The sequence below is a fragment of the Condylostylus longicornis genome, unplaced genomic scaffold, assembly GCF_029603195.1.
Source record: "Condylostylus longicornis isolate FDR11 unplaced genomic scaffold, ASM2960319v2 ptg000098l, whole genome shotgun sequence".
Classification (NCBI taxonomy): Eukaryota; Metazoa; Arthropoda; class Insecta; order Diptera; family Dolichopodidae; genus Condylostylus; species Condylostylus longicornis.
In genome coordinates this window covers 993,168-1,014,324 of record NW_026578066.1, presented here as the reverse complement: position 1 = coordinate 1,014,324, position 21,157 = coordinate 993,168, and the positions used below count along the sequence as shown (strand labels likewise).

The following is a 21,157-nucleotide window of genomic DNA, read 5'->3' as shown; positions in this document are numbered from 1 at the left end:
ATAAATGCAAATTATATAGGTATACGTATAGTTATATTTATTATATACATATATATTTACATATATATACATTTTTATACTGAAATTACAATATACTAGTATAAGAGTAAATTACCTGAATTTTCTTTTGAAAAAAAACGTTTAATTCATAATTCTTTTTTATCATATAACAATTATAATTTCAATTGCTTAAAAGTCACAAATTTAGTTCAACAAAAGATAAAAAATCATTTTGTTTGCAAACGTACATAACTACTTCCTTCTGAAAACTAAGAAAAGAAAAAAAAATCGTAAATGAGCTAAGAATTGGATGATTTTTTTTTTCCATTTTTCTTTTTTTTTTTTATTATAAATGTACTTACAAATTCTTAAGTTGAAAATATAGAAAAATTAAAAAGTATAAACGTAAATAACATTTGAGCAACAAATATTATGGAAAGACACTATTGCAAAGTTCGCAATTTAAAGAAAAAAAAACTTTGTTTGCTTGATCCATGAATTCATACTACCGGTTTGAGACATAACTACATTCCAACCCTGCCTAACTACTTTAGCGACACAAATTTCTAAATAACATATTGGAGAGTCTTTCTGTAAAATAAGGTCAGAACCGACCACAATATCCAACCATATGACTCTTACACACCGAAAAGTTGATACAAAAGACCTGCTCAACAACCAGGCGGCAGAAAGGACCCCTATATATATCTATAAATGTCGTAGAGGATTGTAATATCAATGCACAATAATCTGAAATAATCTTTAAAATCTATCTTTAGACTTATGGCAGGGCAAGGAGGAACACTTTTATTTTATCACTCAAATTTTTTTTGCTCGGTGTTCGTTTATCAGACGACTGTTTCTGTGCGCTAACCCTAACTAGTTGAGCGGTTGTTTATTTAAAAAAATTTTGTTCAAATTTAAAGTTTACATCACTCTGCATAAAAAGAAAAGCAAATTCCATGCGAAAACCGAACTCATGGAAGCAAATAACAATGTTTATTTTTATGTATCTTGGGTCCCATTCCCTATTCGTCCAAAATATTGAACTTTTACTTACAAAAATATTAATTACTGAAATTATAGAAAAATCCCAATAATCTTTTTTTTTTTAAAAATATGTAAAAATCTTGATACTTCAAATTTAAATAAGTTACTCAATTATTGAAAATTTTTTTCTTTTTTTGTTTTTTTTTTTGTTATCAACCACCTAATTACAGTTTGCAATGTCACATACTTTAATCTAAACTAGAATAAAAAAAGAAAAGCAAAAATATTTTTATTTCTTTATTTTTTTTTCTTAGTTTTTATTATTAAAATAAATGAAATTGCATGGTCAGAGAAGCAGTTTTAAAGAAATTGTCCCAACAAGTAGAATCAATTAGGCTCCCATTAGTTTCATTCATGTGATGGCGTACGTCATTTTATAATTTTCATATTTTTTTTATTTTTTGTTGTTGTTTACTAACTACATATATGTATGTATGTATGTATATAAAATAAATATATTTTAAAAGATTTAAAATATTATTGCTGAAAAGTAAAACTTTTAGTCTTATGAATTTGGACTTGAATTTCTTATATTTATATAAAATTATAAAAAGAAAATAAATAGCTGAAATATGAGAAATTTTCAATATAATTTTATTATATTTTTTTTATTTTAAATAAATCTGACACAATAATAATAATTTGTTGAGATGCAGAAAATTTTAATTACATTCGATCAGCAAAATCTAACTTTTCAATATCTAATTACTTGCCGATTATCAATTGAATATTTTTATTAAGTCAATGTTCTATAAAGAAAACAAACGAATGTACATACCATCAGTGTAATTAGATACTGAATGAATCATTCGAAAAGTACACCGGTACACGTCTTAATTTTAATCGGAAATATCAAAATAAGCATATTTCATGCCCATATTGTATATTATTATGTATGCATGTTAATACAAAGTTAATAAAATTTTTTATATTCACAATTAATACTTCAATAAAATATTTTATTATTCTTACATATAATTTAACTAAGGCTGTTAGGCTGCACACATATGGAAAACCACACACACATTACCCACATATACCCACACACACTATGAAAAAAATCTTACTCAAGTATAGCGTGAGCTAATCCAAACTTATACTGGTAAATATTATACTATTTTTAACTCTCTAACACTGGAAACATAATATAACATAAAAATTAACACCATATGATTGGTAAGCTGACACAAATCGTAGTAAATTTGAAATCATAACCTTTGCAATGAATATTGTGAATTATTTTTACTATTAATTACTTTGGTGAATTAGTAAATTGTACAGCCATTTAATTTTAAAATACTTATATCTTGCTCAAATTATCCATCGCATTCCAATATACAAATCTACATATACATATCCTTAATTAAACGGTTTAAATATACATCCTATTGCATGTATAGGCTACGAATTAACTTGCGCTTCCAATTTATATTACACTTTTCACAGTACATAAGTTATAAATATAAGTATGTACACTTGTATGTATATGACATTAAAAATATACAACTATGTACATATGTATGTGTCTTTTAATGTCATTTTAACGCAATTTTTTTTTTAAAGTAATTTAATTTACTTTTAGTTCTTGGAAATATTCTTAAAAGGAAATGTTAAGTTTTTTATTTTTGCATTTTAATGTGTTTGCAATGAAATTTGAAATATTTTCTACGTAAATGTATGTACATATAAAGCGAGTATTCAATATAAAATGTTCTGCGATTGAGTCACATAAAAATGGATCAAAAATCAAAATCACATTGTGCACATTAGATATACATATAATATACATAAATACATAGATGTTTTAAAAGGTTACCGCAGTTTTTTAATATGACATTAATATTGAGAAACTTTAAGCAAATATATACAAGTTATTTATAAATTATTTGTAAACAGTTATTATTGAATAACAACGACTATATCTAAATTAAGACAATAATGTAGAACGTTCGAAGTAGGGATGGGCAGACCGTATTTTGTTTTATCGACATTTTTTCTGAATATCGCAAAAGTTTTTATAAGTATCTATATTGGAATTGTGACATTTAATTTAGTTTCAAAGTTATCTAGCACTACAAATGGAAGTATATGTACATACATAAATTTACATAAATGTCAAAATGGCATTACTTTACATACTTAAATGATGAATAACTTTAAAAATTTTATAAAGCAGTAATCAAAATGTCGAGTTACTGATATAAAAATCGATATTTCAGATATACTTATGAACATTTTTAATTGCTGGTTTTATTTCGATATTTGATTTCAATATGTATCACACAATGGAAGAGTGCCGCTGCCTCATTCATATTTATAAGAGTTGCATGAAGTATCAATTGAGAAAGATTTTTTAAGACGAAATTTGAAAAAAAAAAACTAGCGAAGCAAAAAATAACAATGTGTTGTAGGTTTTGATCTAAGATAGATAAGTGCCCGACATACACATACTGGGCATATACATACAAAAATTTACTATTAAGAACAATGATCATTTTATTGAAACGCTCTTCGAAGTACAAAAACAATTATTTAAGATGATCAGCCCTAATAAATAAATGTACGTTACATATATGTCTATTATGAACTACATGATATATATATATATATATATATATATATATATATATATATATATATATATATATATGTATTATATATATATATGTACTTATATATATAATTATATACATATTTATATATATATATCCTTTAATATATATATATATGTATATATATATATATATATATATATATATATATGTATTATATATATATAAATATATATATATATATACATGTATATATATATACTTTAATATATATCCTTTTATGATATAAACAAAATAATTATACTATGACTATAAATTAACCTAAAATAATTTATAATTAACGTAACCGCAATACCTTTACCACAATCACGCTGATTCCGATCCAAATAGCATATGTAATTTATATCATGTCAATACTAAATTACTTCAAAATCAAATTAAGAGTGTAAACATTTATTATAGATGCACCGATTTATATGCCATTTATCTTAAGAAATTCAGTAAAATTTCAAAACAACATGAAATCGTTTATATTTTTATGATTAAAATATTCATTTGAGTTTGGTTTTTTGATTTCTTCAATCGGCATCAGAGTTTTCAAAAATATTTACCTTAAAGATAGTATGTACACTTGTATGTCTATTTGTAATATTATACCGATACTAAATTATACATACAATTTTGTATACTAAAATAATATTAATTCAAAACAGAATTAACAATTAGAGCTAACCAAACAGAAATTCATTCAAGGTTGTCTTGCAAAAAGAATAATATATAGTTGATAGTTAACTGTGCTTATACATGTTCTTAAGACCAGACATTATTTCCATAGTTGGTAATAATACAAATGCTATCAGGTATTTGAAACATTTACAAGACGATGAATCGCAATAAAAAGTAAAAACATTGCGCAGATCATAGTATTGCAGGTTTTGTTAGTTAGCAAAAATCAAAAAACCACACTAAAACTACTATTGAAATGTAGGCTCAGAAAAATGTGAAACTGTTTCTGAAATGTAAAAAAACATAATTTTCACAGGCACATACTTAACAGAATTATTTAATTTTATTTTTTTAAGAAGAAGAGTTAAGACAACTGGGTTAATTTCAATTAGAATCATTACACGGACCATATGTTCCACATGCCTTAATGCTATATACAAGATGTCGGTACTTATCATTGGTTATGTGTAAAAGTTATGCAAAAAAATAATGTATAAAAGCATAAAATAAACACTTGTGTGTACTTCATATTAAAAATTGTTATTACTAGTCACTTTTATAGTGAAAATAAAATGTCTACCGCAAACAGCATATTAAATATAATTGAAAAATTTTTCATAAAAAATAAAAAATTCATTTTTAATCATAATTCATTTTATTTATGCATTAATGAAGTCTCAAACTGATGATTTATTACTAAAAAAAATATTAAGATTTTAATCACTTAAGATCAAGTATTTTAAAATTATGTTTACTTAATTATTCAACTATAAAAAGTCTATAAAAAACAATTTTGAAAAAGTACTAAATTCGAATTAAATTTTAATGAAAATTTATTTAAGAAACTGTAAACACTAAAGTATAAGACTATACAGTTTTATTGTTGTTCGATTTGTGATACAAAGTCTTGTATATTGGCTCGAAATGAACAAAAAAAGGAACGCTTTAGTTTTTTACGCGCTTCTTCTCAAGTTTATGAATTTTAAAATTTCTCTTCTTAAAACGCTCACTCATTCTATTCGAGAATGAATGCACTACTAATTTTAGCCGTCATAAATGCTTTCTTGGACAAAATTCCCTTAAATTCTTACATCAAGACAGCTATCTTTGAAAAAATTTTTTTTTAACTTTCAAATTTAATTACGAGAATTTTTTGTATTGTCTCACAAACTCAACACGTGTGCATTAAGAATTTCTATACGAAAAAATACAAAAGGTTAATATTTTTAGTTAGATTAATTTTAGAAACTAAAATGTAGACAATGTAGTTTATTGCACTGTACAAACTTGTAAGATTATAAAACATAATAAAAATATCTATAAAAAAAGTAAGCTCAATTAGACCTTCAATCTGAAAATATTTTTGTGATTTTTATTATACAATAACAATATCTTGCAAAAAAATATATAAGAATCTTGTATTTTATAAAAAATCAAAGGTAACAATGGCAACTATACGTTAATGCAAAGGAATATGTGAAAATAATGACAACTATCTTATACAATTATCTACTCGTATAAATTTAAAAAACAAATGTTATACGTCTTAGACTCTTCTTTCTAAAATAATCACAGACTTTTTAAATTTATATTCGAATATAAAAAACCTTTAAAGAAAATGAATGATCTTATTGCAGAAATTTAATAGTGGTTATGTGTCCAGCTCACATATTTTTCATTTTAATACCATCATTTGAGTCCCTTTCAATAAATTTCTTTTGATAGTTTTTTTTTTTGTTTTTTGCAAAGTGAAGATTTTAAATTTTATTTTATTCTTGAAATTTATTACTTTTTACTAATAATTCTCTCTTCTTTAACACAGGTTATCATATACACACATATACTAATATATATATATTTGTTATTATAATAAATGATTGGAAAGAGAAACCACAGGCAATCTTCAACTATATTATGAATTTTAAGTTTACAAATCTCAGTCATAGTGTGTGTAAAATGCATTTAAAGGTAAATATTTAAGAATTTTAAATAACAAACGCATCAATTTTAAAATGATGATTTTCCGTGAATCCTTTTTTAATAAACTTATACATAATGGGGCTTGGCTCATATTAATTATTTATACACTGATCTAAAAACTGGAAAGACACTAAAAAAAAAATTCTTATAAACCTGATTTTATTAAATATTCATAAAAAAACATATAAAATTTATAATGGCAGTCTGTTAATTAGAATTTTTTTTTTCATTGAATTTTTAATAATAAGAAGAACCGAAACCGAGGAGTTCTTCTCGAACTAAATTCGTTTTAGAATTAATTAAAATGATACACATACAGCATTTTATAGTTGTATTATGTACGTAAGTTTTATTTATATTTCATTATAATTTATTATTAAAATTTTAATTTAGGTACTTTAAAAAATTTATGCACAAAAGTCATCACTTTTATTCTTAATACACAATATGAATGTGTTATATTTAAAAAAATTTTTAATTAAAAGAAGTGTTCTCTCATCTTTTATTTAGTAATTTTAACTTGATAACTCAATAACACCGAACTTTGATCTTGAAATTAATATATTAGGCAGAACTAATAAAAATTGACAATAATTTTTTAATATAATGCACTTGAGGGTTAAATTTTTTGTAACAAATTTTAAAATAAATTTGAATCGGTTGTAAAGTAATACAATTTCCAAGCGGCAACATTTTTTCCCAAAACAATTCTGAACATAATGCCTCTGTATATCAAAGCAATAATTTCTTAAAATTTTGTTGCCGAAAATTGAAATTTTGCTTATATTTTGACAATTTTTTTGACCTTCCGTATGTAAATATTTGACAATTAATTCTCTTTAAGATGTCAAAAAATTTTACGGCATAAAGTATAAATTTGCAAAAACAAATTCATTTCGTAATAAAATATACCACAACACAAGTAGTATAAAGCCAAAAATTTAACTTCTATTTCCTATTCTTCTGACTTTACTCTGATTCTTTTGTATTCCTATACATTCCACAAACAAAAGAATGGATAAAAATTATGTCACAAATTTCAAATTCATTAAAATCTTTGTTACGTATAGTGTGTGTAATATTTGCGAATATATTATAAATATTAAATTATGTTAATATATTTTTGTATATTTATGTAGAAATTAAAAGTAACATAAACAATATGTCCATAGAACATAAACAAATCAGGTAAAATAAAAGTACGAATTTATTTAACTAACAATGATTTTGCAAAATCTTAATTTTTCCGAAAAATTAATTTCAAGAATTTTAAAGTAAATATTGTGAACTCGTAAGTGTGTTGGTGAATGTCTCGTAGCATTTTATATATGTACATATTCTTAAAAACTGTTCAAATATTAAAAAGTATTATATTCGTACATACATGATGTGTTATTGACGTATAAACCAAATTAATTAAAATATTTGAATAATAATTTTAAAAACAAGAGAAGAAATCAACAATGAGTGTTTGAAATCATTAAATGTGTGTAGATATGTATATATATAATCATAAACATATTATACATATTTGATTTGGCAAAAAATGTCAATAAAAATATTTATATTATTAAAAAAAATTTGATTTGTTAAGAATTCTTTATTAATTCATTTGAATTTTTAGTAAAGCAAAAAAATATATTCATATATTTAAATAAATTCAAACGAATCAAATCTTAAGCGCCATTATAAATTTTTTAGCAAATTTCCGAAAAATTTGAGGAGTACTGTTATTCTGTCAACAAGTTATTCTGCCTATTCAGTTTTATCCATCATTTTGTCTGTTTACAAAACTTCAACAACCTACAAAACAGAAAGTTAACATTGTATGACAAACCAGTCGATAATAATAAAAAAAAGTTATCTCATTGAGACCTATTTACATTTTTCAAATTATCAGTCAACTGTTTCTGCAACATACAAGCTTCATTGCAAGTTCCTGTCATTTTATTCACAGTGGCCGTAATTTTATTCAAAAATAAGCAATTTGTTCGATATTTATAACTTTTTATAAAATTATTGCACAATTCAAAATTCCTCCTTAGCATATGCAATATGATATTTTAATAAGAAAATTATTCTCCAAAATTATTCTCCCTTTTATGAATTAACTTTCACGTCGAAAAATCTGGCGAAGAGCTGTTAGTCGAATAACTTTTTAATTTATAGTTCATAAGACTATTTATTACATAACATTATTTAAGAACTGCTTGGTCGGGCAAAATTTAGATTAATGCCTTGTCAATTTTTAAGTTTATTAAAATTTTATTCATTAATTAAAAATAAATTAATAAATAAAAAAAAATTTAATAGTTTATTCAGAAGTTTCTGATTTCATACCTATCGTAATTTAAATTTTTTTAATAATAAAATTCAGATAAAACAGATATGAATATTCAGATATGAATATTATCATATATATATAGTACATATGTTCGTGTATAAATGTACATACAATCCACATTAACATAAGTTATAAACAAGAACTATTTGCCTACATAATTGAATTATTGTAAAATCGGTAAAAATCAAAAAGTATAATCTCGTGATCCACAAATAAGGTATACATAAAAAAAAATTATTAAAAAAATTTACAGCAAATTGATTACAAACTACCAAATTTTTTATTACAGGTACAATCAAATTATAACATAAATTTGATAATATATGCTTAACAGTATAGTAGTTATATATAAAGCAGTTATGATATTGGAGATTAAATATTGTTGCGAATTACGTAATCCAAAGTGTTTCCATATTGTGGAAGTTACTGAAATAACGATTCCATCGACAAAATTGAATAGCGATTTTAAAATACCAAATTACGATAACAATTTATCGTAATTTACAATAAATCTAACCAGTGCTGCAGTTATTTTACGGCAGGCTTAATAAAATATTCAAATATATTGCTATATCCCAACGAACACTAACATACTCGTTATAATGCTAATTTTGGTAGGGCTGAAATACTGTTCAAATCCCTTAGAAAAAAAAATTTTATTCGCTTTCAAAATTTCTTATCTGATATGCAAATTTTTTTCACTAGACATGTAGGAACCACTAATATGCGAAAATAGTCAGTGAGATACCCTTTATTAGACATAAGTATCCTGAATAATCAGGCTCACGATCATTGGCAAAGATTATTTAGCAAAGCATAAATATTTGCGGCCAACTTGTAATGATCCTAAATTACTAAAAATAGACTTGAAATAAACTTTTTTTTTATATATAAAAAATTTATAAATATTTTGTTTGTTTTTTAGTGAATTTGGCCTAAATAAATAATCACGTATACAAAAATATGAAAACATAGATGTACTTGCTAAAGTCATTATAGTTAAACAATAGAATGAGATCTTTTTCCAAGGTCATAAACAAATCCACATCCAATTACTGTGAAATCTGGTCAAAACAATTCTTGGGAAATTTTTTTAAATAACCCTTTTTGTTGTGTGTGTATGTGTTTTTTTTAATGTTTATTTTTAATGAATTTTCTTTTGAATTTTATAAAATTTTTTAATCTTAAACCTTAATATTTATAGTCCTTTTATTATTTATGCAATATCCTTATATTTTATTTAAATTTTAAATTTATAAAAAAATATAAAATATTCTTTTACCTTTTTTATAATAATAAATAGAAAAAACAGACCTTAAAAATTTTTAATAGAAATAAAATGAATTTATCAAATTTAATTTTTATTATAAATAAATAAACACCTGTTGAAATACATAATTATTTTTTTAACGCCTTAATTTTTAATATTTCCGAAAATTTTATGGTACTTATTCAATTCAGTACTTCAAAAGGTTAGTCCGTTGTTATTTTTACGAATTACTTATACATTTAAAAAATTTCTGAGATCTATTTTCATTTTACTAGTTAAAATCTACAAATCTACATACAAAATCTGATTTACCTAGTTAGTTAGTTAGAGAATAGAGTAGGCACCCTAAACGCTTCCACACAGCATTAAAACAGTAAAATACCCATCGGCATTCCTCTACAACACACTTCCCCCCGCTAATTCCATCGAAGTCCCTTGAAAAAGTTTAGCAGATCACACACAGACGCCTTCAAGAATTCTTCTAATCCGTCGAACCGATATCCTCCCAAAAAGCGACTCTTGAAGCGAAGAAAGTGATTTACTAACAGGTGAATTTAACATACATATTTAAAAATTTCAAGATTATTCCAATTAATACTGAATTAATTTCACAATATTTGCTACATTAAATAGTCGAGCTTATTTAAAAATTTAATTCAAAATCATCAAACCTCTCTCTACTTAGAAAACAAAACAAAAATCACTCCTTACACTGTTAAAAATTTAAAATCCAAAAAAGAAAAAGGAAAACTTTTATAATTCTTCAAAATCCTAAAAATTAAGGTAAGATAAGTTTCATAAAGTAATAATTCTTCTTAATTGTGTGTCAAAAAAAAAAAAACATTTCAAAATAAAAATTAACCCCCTCATTAATAAGGTAACTTTTAAACCCAAAGAAAATTTTTTTGAAATTTCCCTTTAATTTCATTTTACATTGGAAATTCACTGACAGGAAGATAAACCTTAATAATTGCTATAGGAAAAAAGTTTAAAAACAATAAAGTAACTGAGTTTTTCAAAAGTACAATTTATAATTTTATTTAAGGATTTTTTTTCTGTTAATTTCATCAACACCAAAATCTGTTAAGTAAATTGAAAAAAGAGGACTCATAAGTATAGGAGTAAGTACATAAGTATGCGTACTTAAATTGATTACGATTTCTTTAGAAATATGTCAGTATATGTATATAAGTAAAAATGTATGTAATAAGAAAATTATTTTAATCCTTTTTATAAGGAAATCTATAAATCTACTTAAGAACAAGTTTATTTTACATTTCTCTACGACTTTACCCTAAGTAATTTTGAATTCTATTGAAATTTAAAAATTTTTTTTTATTTTTTCATATTCCTTAACATGAACTCATGAATTATTGAACTTAGTTAATAGAGTAAGGCATTATTTTTTTTTTTTTTTGCAAAAAAAAAAAAAAACACAAAATTCCAAAAATAGCAATTAAAAACTTATTTGGAAAAATTTCTTAAGAACTTCTTCTTTCATTAATTTTCTTTTTCACCTTTTTAAATTCAACACAAAAAACGGGGAACAATTTTAATTTTTTAAATTAACAATTTCAATAATTTAAAATAAATTCCAATGATAGAAATCTAAACCTCATAGAATAGCTATAAGTTTTTGAACTGAAAATTCTAAATGGAAATTGACATTTTGTAATTTAAAATTTTATACAAATTAGCAAACTATCCAATGACTCATACAAATTGTTTTTAATTCGTTGACATAAATTAGTGAGTTCAGCCTAATTGGTAATAATAATAACAGCTCATATATCTTATATGTTTCAGCAGATACGAGTTATGTATTAGTTCAAATTCTGTAATATTTTGGAGCTTCTTACAGCCAAAATATATAATAATAACATATTTTAATGTAAATTAGTTCACATCAATTTTGAAGGTAAAATAAAAGAACATTTTATTTTATTTGCGTTGCACGATGGTAAGACTGCCATTTCGAGTATGATAAATAGGTACGGTGAAATAGATTGTGTCGCATTCTTATGCGAAATTACCTATTAATTATGAAAATAAAAATTTTTTTCAAAAATAAATTCAAAATTAATTGAAAAACTTTCCTCAAAAAGAAAAAATTTAAAATGAGGGAAAATACCCATATAGTGTTTAACAAAAAATAAAATCAATAATTTTTAACATTAAAAATTCACAATCGAATAAGTATGTATAAAGAAATTATTTACTTAAAAGTGATAATGAACTGCTTAGACTAAATGAAAATAACCATCAAAGGAAAACTTATTATATATTATAATATATTATTAATATACTATCTTCTTGTATACCACTTAGCGCTATAGCGTTAAGTGTTATACTTAGTATTCGATCTTCATGTACCATTTCGCATGAACAATAATATTGTGAATTAATTGTTGTAAACATATATACTTAATCAAATACCATTATTTATAGATTAAAAGATTTTATATTTCAGAATAAGAAATAATTCAAGGAAATTTTCCCAAAAAGGAAATTATCAAAAAGCTAAATTATTAAGTACTTAAATAATAATACTCTTTTGTTAATTGTATTTGTATAAAAAGAGTCATTTAGGTATACTTTTGATTATCTCAAAAAAGGAAATTTTTCACAATAGATTTCCTGCCAATTTTTACTTAAATGAAATAGAATTGCATGTTTGAGTCAATTCGTGTATAAGTAATATTCTAGTTTCCTGATTGATTATCAAAAATATTATAATACACACTCATAAAAAATTGCAAAACAGCTGATCTCAATTTTTTTTTTCATAAAGTTTAAGTTTGAGTACCTATATACTTATTTATGTGTAAACCTAAAATTTTACAATAATTTATTAAGAGTTAACCTTTTCGAAAAAAAAATAAGTAAAATTCTAATAAGAATAAATAGGTAAGAAGTTCTTATTGTAAAAATCATTTTGTACAAAAAAAAATGAATCGGTCATCACGTTGCTCTAAGTTCCTGGCTTTTTTTACATTTAAATTAAATACAAAAAAAAATTTATGTATGTGCATATTTGTATAAGGTAATTTAAAGCCAATTCTAGTATATCAATTGTCACCATTGGTGTTAATTTTCTCATTCTTATTATTTTCATAGTACAGTATGAGCAAATGTATTTACAAATTTCTTTCTCTATTTATAAATTTTTTGTTTTAAAGAGAATTATATACATACTTACGTAGATATAATGTAAAAAAAAACCTATACATAATTTGGATACGTGTACATATCTAAATATACCTAGGTCTATATACGGTAGTCTATTTACGATTGTATTTAACTAGGCATACACATCCACTAAAATGTACGCTCATATACTTATTTTACCTTATATTAAAAGTCATACAAAATTTTAATATATATAGTACATAGTTTCCATAACTACATATTTATACCTAGAATAAATCAGCAACAGTTTTTTCTTTACAAAAACAAAAAACAAAAGAGAATTATAAGAAAACCGAATTGGATTGGAATATTTTGTTCTATATGCTTTCATTTATGATTTTATAACAGTTATACATATTAGTTATACGCAGCGTTCCCACTTGGATACAATTGTATCCATTTGGATACATTTTTGCTTTAAAATTTAGCTTGGATACAAAGATACTCAAATCTGCTAAAATGTCGAAATTGGCTACATTTTAAAATTTTGCTGAAATATGGATACATTTCTTTCTCGAACACTAAATAAATATTAGAAAACTTTTAAAGTGCTGTAACTTTTAAGTGCTTTATCTTCCAAAAAACTTAATTTGCTGACTAAATAAAATTTGCCCGTTTTCATGCTGAATCGTTTTTACCGCATAGTTCAACAGCTACAGAACATATATTTTCTGACCTTAAATTTTAAAATGTAGTAGAAATTGCGTGTGATTTCTAAAAGAATTTACTATAAATAACGAAACTCACATTGTTGAATAAAGCAAATTAATATTATTTACGAGTTTATTGGTATAAAATAAGACGATTTAGTATAATAATTCTACTTTAGGAGGCTGGATACATTTTGGATACATTTTTTTCTCGAAATTGGATACATTTTGTTTTTATTGAGTGGGAACACTGGTTATACGTATATGTATGGATGTATGTATGTTTATGTATTATAATCTTATGATTACACAGTACTGCCGTTTTATTACTGCATTTATAATGATTAATAATTTTATTCTAACAAACTAATCAAACATGTATTTTTGTTTTAGTACTTGTTATTAACAGCTACACTTGCATTACCTGAAATTCCGAAAATTATCAAATTAATAAAATTGCAAACCATAAAGTGTTTCATAATTTATATTCTAGTATTTATGTAACACAAAATATCTTTAATTCAGGATGTCACGACGACAATAATTTAGGATAACATGTAGGAAACTACTAGACATAATTACTACAAACAAAATAAAACGACAACTCATATGAAATTAGGTTTTGTTCATTTCATATTCATAATTCACCTATAAAGGTACATTAAGATGACATATAAATATACATAAACGTGTTTTTAATTTATATTTGTATATTGGTATAATTACATATATATCTACATGAAATATGGGTACATATGGATATATGTATATGCCTATACATACACACATATCTTCCTCTTTAGTCCAGTATTCAGTTTTGGATCGCGTTCGTGTATCAAATAAATTTAGTTTGTTTTTTTTTTTTACTTTTGTTTTTAAATTTCTTGTCTTTCGATTAGAATCAAGTTCTGTTTTTTTTATTGTTTATTTTATAAACGTATAAATGTATATATATATATTGTAAATATGTATATACATATATATGTATGTACATACAATAATAAGTACCTAATTTTCATTTTTTTTTATTTTCTTATTCTTTTTATTTCTTGAATCTTTATCACACTTCATTGCCATCAATTTTAAAAAATTTAATGTGATAGCATTTCTTATACTTTTATAATGTACACGTATATATATATATATATATATATATATATATATATATATGTTTAAGTATGTAAACATGTATGTATATTGTACATATATACATACATATTTATAAAATGCTTACGATGGAGAATATGTTCGTACATAAGTATACAATTAAAATTAAGGCATTTAAAATATATGGTCTTTGGTGCATACCTAATGCATTAATGCATACATACATGCATAATATATTATATATATTTATCTATTTAAGTGGATAAGATCAGGCTCGTGCTTTTCACATTCAATATACATATTTTAGTTCGACAGAGGAGTATATTCATTTCATATACATACATACATAAATATGTATACGTTCCTTAATTTTCTTTCCAAACTTAAAATATAAATTTTCAAATCGCTTATTATTTTAGTCGGAGCGCTCTGGAATTTGATATTCATACACATTTTATATGTATGGCCGGCCAAAACCCCAAAAATTAATCATTTCGTTGAAATAAATTTAGCGTAAATTGACAGACATTCAGCTTAAAATATGTAGCTTATTATATTAATGTGCAGAATTCTGCAAAAATTGAACGAGAGAAATTCAATGGGGTCACAAATATCTCAATATTCAAAAACCTATGCAGGTAGAACAAAAGAACAAACATTTTCAATTTGCATAAATGTGACAAATGTTTTAAAAGCAATCATTGATATTATTCTAGCAAACATTTAATAAATGTCTACATTATTAAGTACCTTTATGGCTTTTAATACAGCATTATTTTTTTTTTTAAATAAACAAAAAAATTCTTATAATTTTCTAGTTTTCCATTCTATATTAAAAAATATACACCTATTTGTATAATAGCCATGATGCATGAATAACTATTTTCGTGCTTTTTTTATTGAATTTTTTCTTTTTTATTTTTCTTTATTGCAAACTTATTCTTTAGTTTGTTCTTCTTACTTTCATTATATTTGAATAACTAATCGAAAAAAATAAGAAAAATTTTCTAGTATATTTCCTGTACATTATGCCATCATATTTTTTTTTCTTCTTGCTTTGCTCTTTTCTTTATTTTCGGAAATAACTATTATTACAAATCACTATTATTATTTTTCTTAGTTGATATAAATTATACCTACATAGTCACATATACTTATGTACATACTTATGAATATACTTAGGTGCAATATAAATTAATTTCTAAGTAAAAAAATATTTTGCACAAAAAAAAGTGCGCTTTTTTTCTAAATATGTGCGATAATGAATTTTTAATTTTTCTCATGGGTACATAAGAAGTGAGTAATTTTTCTAGCTTAACTATTTAATTTAGGTATAGGTACCCGAATGTAATGCATAAAATAATTAAATACATAGATCCGTGTACGTATAAAACAATACTGTTATTATGTACACAAAAACTGTCAGTCAGTGACAGAATGATATTTATTGGGAGATTGAAGACATACAACCGTATGAAAAATAAATAAGTAATATCAAAAGAAAAGAAGAAAAAAATATAAAAAAAAAACTGAATTACATATTAAATAATTAACAGAGATAACAGCCATTTAAAACGTTCAAATAAATTTTTTTGTATATTTCAATTGGAAAGCGTCAACACTATATACACATAAATATATGTATGTGTATATTATAATAAAAAACTATAGAAATCGTAGCAGATTAAATAAAATGATAATTATTGCTTTATTTTGGTTCATCTTTACTATTTCTGATAATTTATATATTTTTATAAATTTTTTTTTAGTACATAGTAGCTTAAAATTTTTACTCAATAGTATTTTCGATATCACAACTCAATAAAATGTAATATAATGCAAACATACCCAATTTTATGTAATTTAATGAACCGAAAACAGTTTTAGCGTTCTGTTTAAGAGTACTCATACTCTCTAAACGTCTAAAACACTGTAAGTAGTAAAACACTCTCTAATACATCAATTAGAACAAAAGCATAGTAGTTGAGAAATTTGGGGAGAAAATTAATTACGCACATTATTTCCGGTAGATAATTCCGATATGATGCTATGAAACTGGGGCATAATATCATGTACTAGCCCTGTGCTCCTCCTAGGAGTGAAGAAGGAAAAAAAATGGATTCTGTAGATGGATTCGAATTTTTATAATATAAAAAATAGATGCCAATTATTTAATTTTGGAATTGACTTTTTAATTTATATCCATATATTAATTTTTATTCCTAAACAGAAATTCCAGACAAAACAGAATTCATTTGATTTTACTACTGCCAAAAAATTTTAAGTACATTGGAATATTATATTCTTGTAAAAGGATCTGAATGCGAAAAAAGGAACAAAGAAATAAAAATTTAAATTGATCATATCATTTTATATAGTGCCTTATATAAATAATTAGTACAAGTAGGCATTTAAGGCGGTATTTTCTTTAAACGAAATATTTTACTACCTGGATACTTTAAATAATTTAGAATATTTTAAGTAGGTACATGGGTATGTACTTAAAACTGAAGAGGTTAATTTTTAATTTCCGTAAATTTTATATTAAGATAACAATTAAAAAAATTATTAAAGATAATGCCAGTTAATTTTTTGATTAAAGCACACGAATTAACGGCAATATACTCAAGCATGTATATATATATAAAACATATACTTATCGATGATTTTTCCATTCTTTCTAATTACATTTACAGTAAATAGAGCATTAAAAAATTTATTTGACCAGTTTTAAGGTTTAAAACAGGTATAAATTTAGTTTGTAAATAATAACAAAAAAAAAAAAATAATAATCAAATTCTAGATTAAGTCAGGTAGATTATATTAAGTCAGGTATAATATTCCTAATTTTAATAGATTTCAATTTTTATTGTTTGTTGTCTTAATTAGAAGAAAATCAGCTTTGATAAAGTGCGTATGTAGCGCACGAAATATATTAGTGAAAATAAAAGTATTTTATTAAGAATAAAAGGAAGTTTTCTTTTCACACCAATAAAAAAAAAAAAAAAACATTAAAACAATATAGCCTCACTGGGAATATTTAAGAATAATTTAATTATTATTCTATTTGCATTGAAAATGAAGATCGAACAATTTTAAAATAAGATACAATATGTTACAAAATAATATAAATTAAAACCCTACTAGGAAACTGTAAGCACATGTAAAAATATAAAGGAATCAAAATTATAGAATTGTAGATCACAAAAATAATCTTTAATATAAAATAAATTTAACCTTGAACTCGGCTATTTCATTAACTTTTTATTCAGCAAAACTTTGTATATACCATAAAATATAACTTTAGGCAGTTACACTTAGTGTCTGTATACAAATTACAAAATTACAAATTATTTGTTGATAGTGCAATATTAGATTTTTTAATTCTAATTTCAATTACTAAGCGATTTAAATGCATTGACTAAATAAGCATATTGCATAGTACGATTTTTGTGATAAGAACTTTTTTCTCCTGAATTAAGAGAGGCGCATAAAATTTTACAATTTTCTTCTTTTTCCAATGAAACTCAAATGTAATATAGTATTAGTTTTGTATTTTAAGATAAAATTTCCATATAAGTATATACCTTGTTATATAAACATACGTATGTATATGTATATATACATAAGTAATATGCAAATAAGTAAGTAATATAATCGAAACTTTAGAATAAAACCTGATCAGTACTAATTCATTTTTTTTTAGAATTTAATTTTTTAATTAAATATTTTAATTTAAACAAATCTATATACAATAATATTAATAATTTTAAATCAAATTGCTTACATCATAAACTCGTTTCTTACTCCTCATATCTCTCTGAAATGTTTTTATAAATATTAAACAGATATCATAATTTTTTACTTCTGTATTATAAGGGACATTTTAAAATTTTATAGGTATTTAACCAAATTTTAAACAAGTAATTCAAAATTCGATCCAACTTCTTTAGAAAATGTCTACTTAATGTCATGTAATTTTCTATCAACATAAAAACTTCTTGTTACCATCTACATGTTCTCATAAATTTATCCAATACGAGTAATATTGGTCGGTCGGCATTAAATCGGTTAAATGTAAAAAGAATCGAAAATCACTAACATAAGATATGCAAAAAATTAAAATTTCTTCATAAATATAGAAATATAACAATATCAAACTCCCGGTTAGACGGATTATTTTAGAATATAAAATTAACATTTTATACATATTTTTAAATTGAAAAATTTTTTTTTAAATAAGTATGATGTTATAGATGGAGTACATATGTACTTGAGTTTTATAAATTATACTTTATTGTAGAATATATCAAAATTTTTCGTTTAAAATACTTAATTGAAATTGAACAAAACTATATGATATATTTAAGTAATATGTGCTACCGGCAAACAAATTTAAAAATTTTCACAAGTTAAAAGTTACACATAATTTTCGATACATCGATATGTATCGATCGTCACCTCCACTAAAATTACTAATCATTTAATTAAAAACAAAATATTTAACATAATTAAAATTAAATAAAAAATTATTTTCTTACTTACTCTTTTTAAAATTCCTTAAAATTATATGGTGTATTTTTTCGTCTAAGATTCCAAAAATTATTTTTTTTTTAAATAATACTTAAATAAAATATTTATAAGGCACTCATTATTTATTTTAATAACTTGAACCTAGAATAATGATTTTATTAAAACAATTTTTTTTCCAGATTCTGATTCATTTAATGTTATGTAATGTTATATGTTATGTAAAAATTACTTCACTAATTTTTTTTTTTATTATTTTTTAAAAAACCGAAAAAGATAAGGTGAAAGAAATTTATCAATATATTAAAATAATAGTTTTTTTTCTCTCTCTCTCTATATTTATTGTTTTCAAACTTCTACTTTAAAAATAGCAAAAATAGAAAACTATTAAAACTCTAAAATAAATAAACATAGAAAATAGACCGCTTACAAATACACAATATTTATATATATAAATTTTATATAAGTGTACATGTTGTAACTATAAATAAAGTTTTATGAGAAAAAAAACGAAAAAAATATAAAAAAAAAAACTCAATCTCTTATCAATAATTTGTGGTGATGAAAATAAAAAATTATAATTTAAATTACCTACTTATATTAAATAGTATGTACATATATATATATATATGTATAATGGATTATTATCAAATAGTATAAATAAATTAAAATACTTAAAAATCGGCGCGAAAAATTTTAGAACGCATACTAAATATACATAAATTTAAACGCGTATGCTTACATACATATACATATGTATATTTACTTGTACACTTGAAATAGAATTAATAATTACATTTTGTAAATTAAACATTTAAAGAATATTGCCCTATATGATTAAGAATAATATTATTCCATTCCATTGCTTTGAAAATGAAGATCGAATAATTTTAAAATAATGTACAACATGTTATAAAATAATTAATTAACACATCACTAGAAAACTAACTGTATATACTTATTATTATGTAGGTATCATGAGAAAAAATATTAAGGAATCAAAATTATAGAATTGAAGATCAATTGTAGAAAATAAATATTAATTTTACATTAATGTTAGCGTGAATTTTAACATGGATCAAAGTGTTATATTAATTAATATAAGTATTCAGTATTTTTTAATATACTTTTGATTACATTTACGCGCAGCAAAATAAAACTAAACCAAAAATTTCAATTTCGGAGCCTAAAAATATTTAAAGTTAATATTTTTAATTGGAAGGTGAGGAAGGTAGGTATACACTATATACATGTACCTACTTATAGTTTAAAATTAAACAAATTTTACATAGGATAAATAAATTTTGCTTTCATATTTTCCGTATAGAAATTACAAGAAATTATCACAGCAGCACAACAATATAAACCGTATATTGACATTAAATTCAAATTCTACATTTTTATTGACCATATATTAAATTTATGCTACATATATATATATTAAAATATTAATTAAAATAATAAATATATTTTATAAATTTAATATGGAAAATAATTAAAATAATTTATATACATATATATGTATGTAGGCACATATAAACAATAACTGGAAAAAAAATTCTTATCAATAAAAAATTTTTTTTTCTAAAATTTCATTTTTTATTTGTAATGTTTTAAGAATTGCAAATAAAAATTCTCAAATAAATAATGATTAATTAAAAATTCTTAATTAATATTTTATTTAATTAAAAAAGTAAGTGAAATTTTTCATGTTTTCATTTTTTCTTGTGCTTAAATTAAGAATTTTAATAAACATTGA

At 23.0% G+C, this 21,157-nt stretch overlaps 1 protein-coding gene across 2 annotated transcripts in view; it reads right to left on the bottom strand.

The window, feature by feature from the left end:
- The window catches only part of LOC129614015 (bumetanide-sensitive sodium-(potassium)-chloride cotransporter), a 98,908-nt gene extending 79,227 nt beyond the window's left edge, over positions 1-19,681 (bottom strand). The window contains exon 1 of one of the 2 annotated variants that reach the window (XM_055528384.1): positions 19,414-19,681. The gene's annotated coding sequence lies outside the window, so the exon portion shown is untranslated. The remainder of the gene's footprint in view (positions 1-19,413) is intronic. The other variant, XM_055528385.1, reaches the window with a different exon arrangement.
- Positions 19,682-21,157: the final 1,476 nt, after the last annotated feature.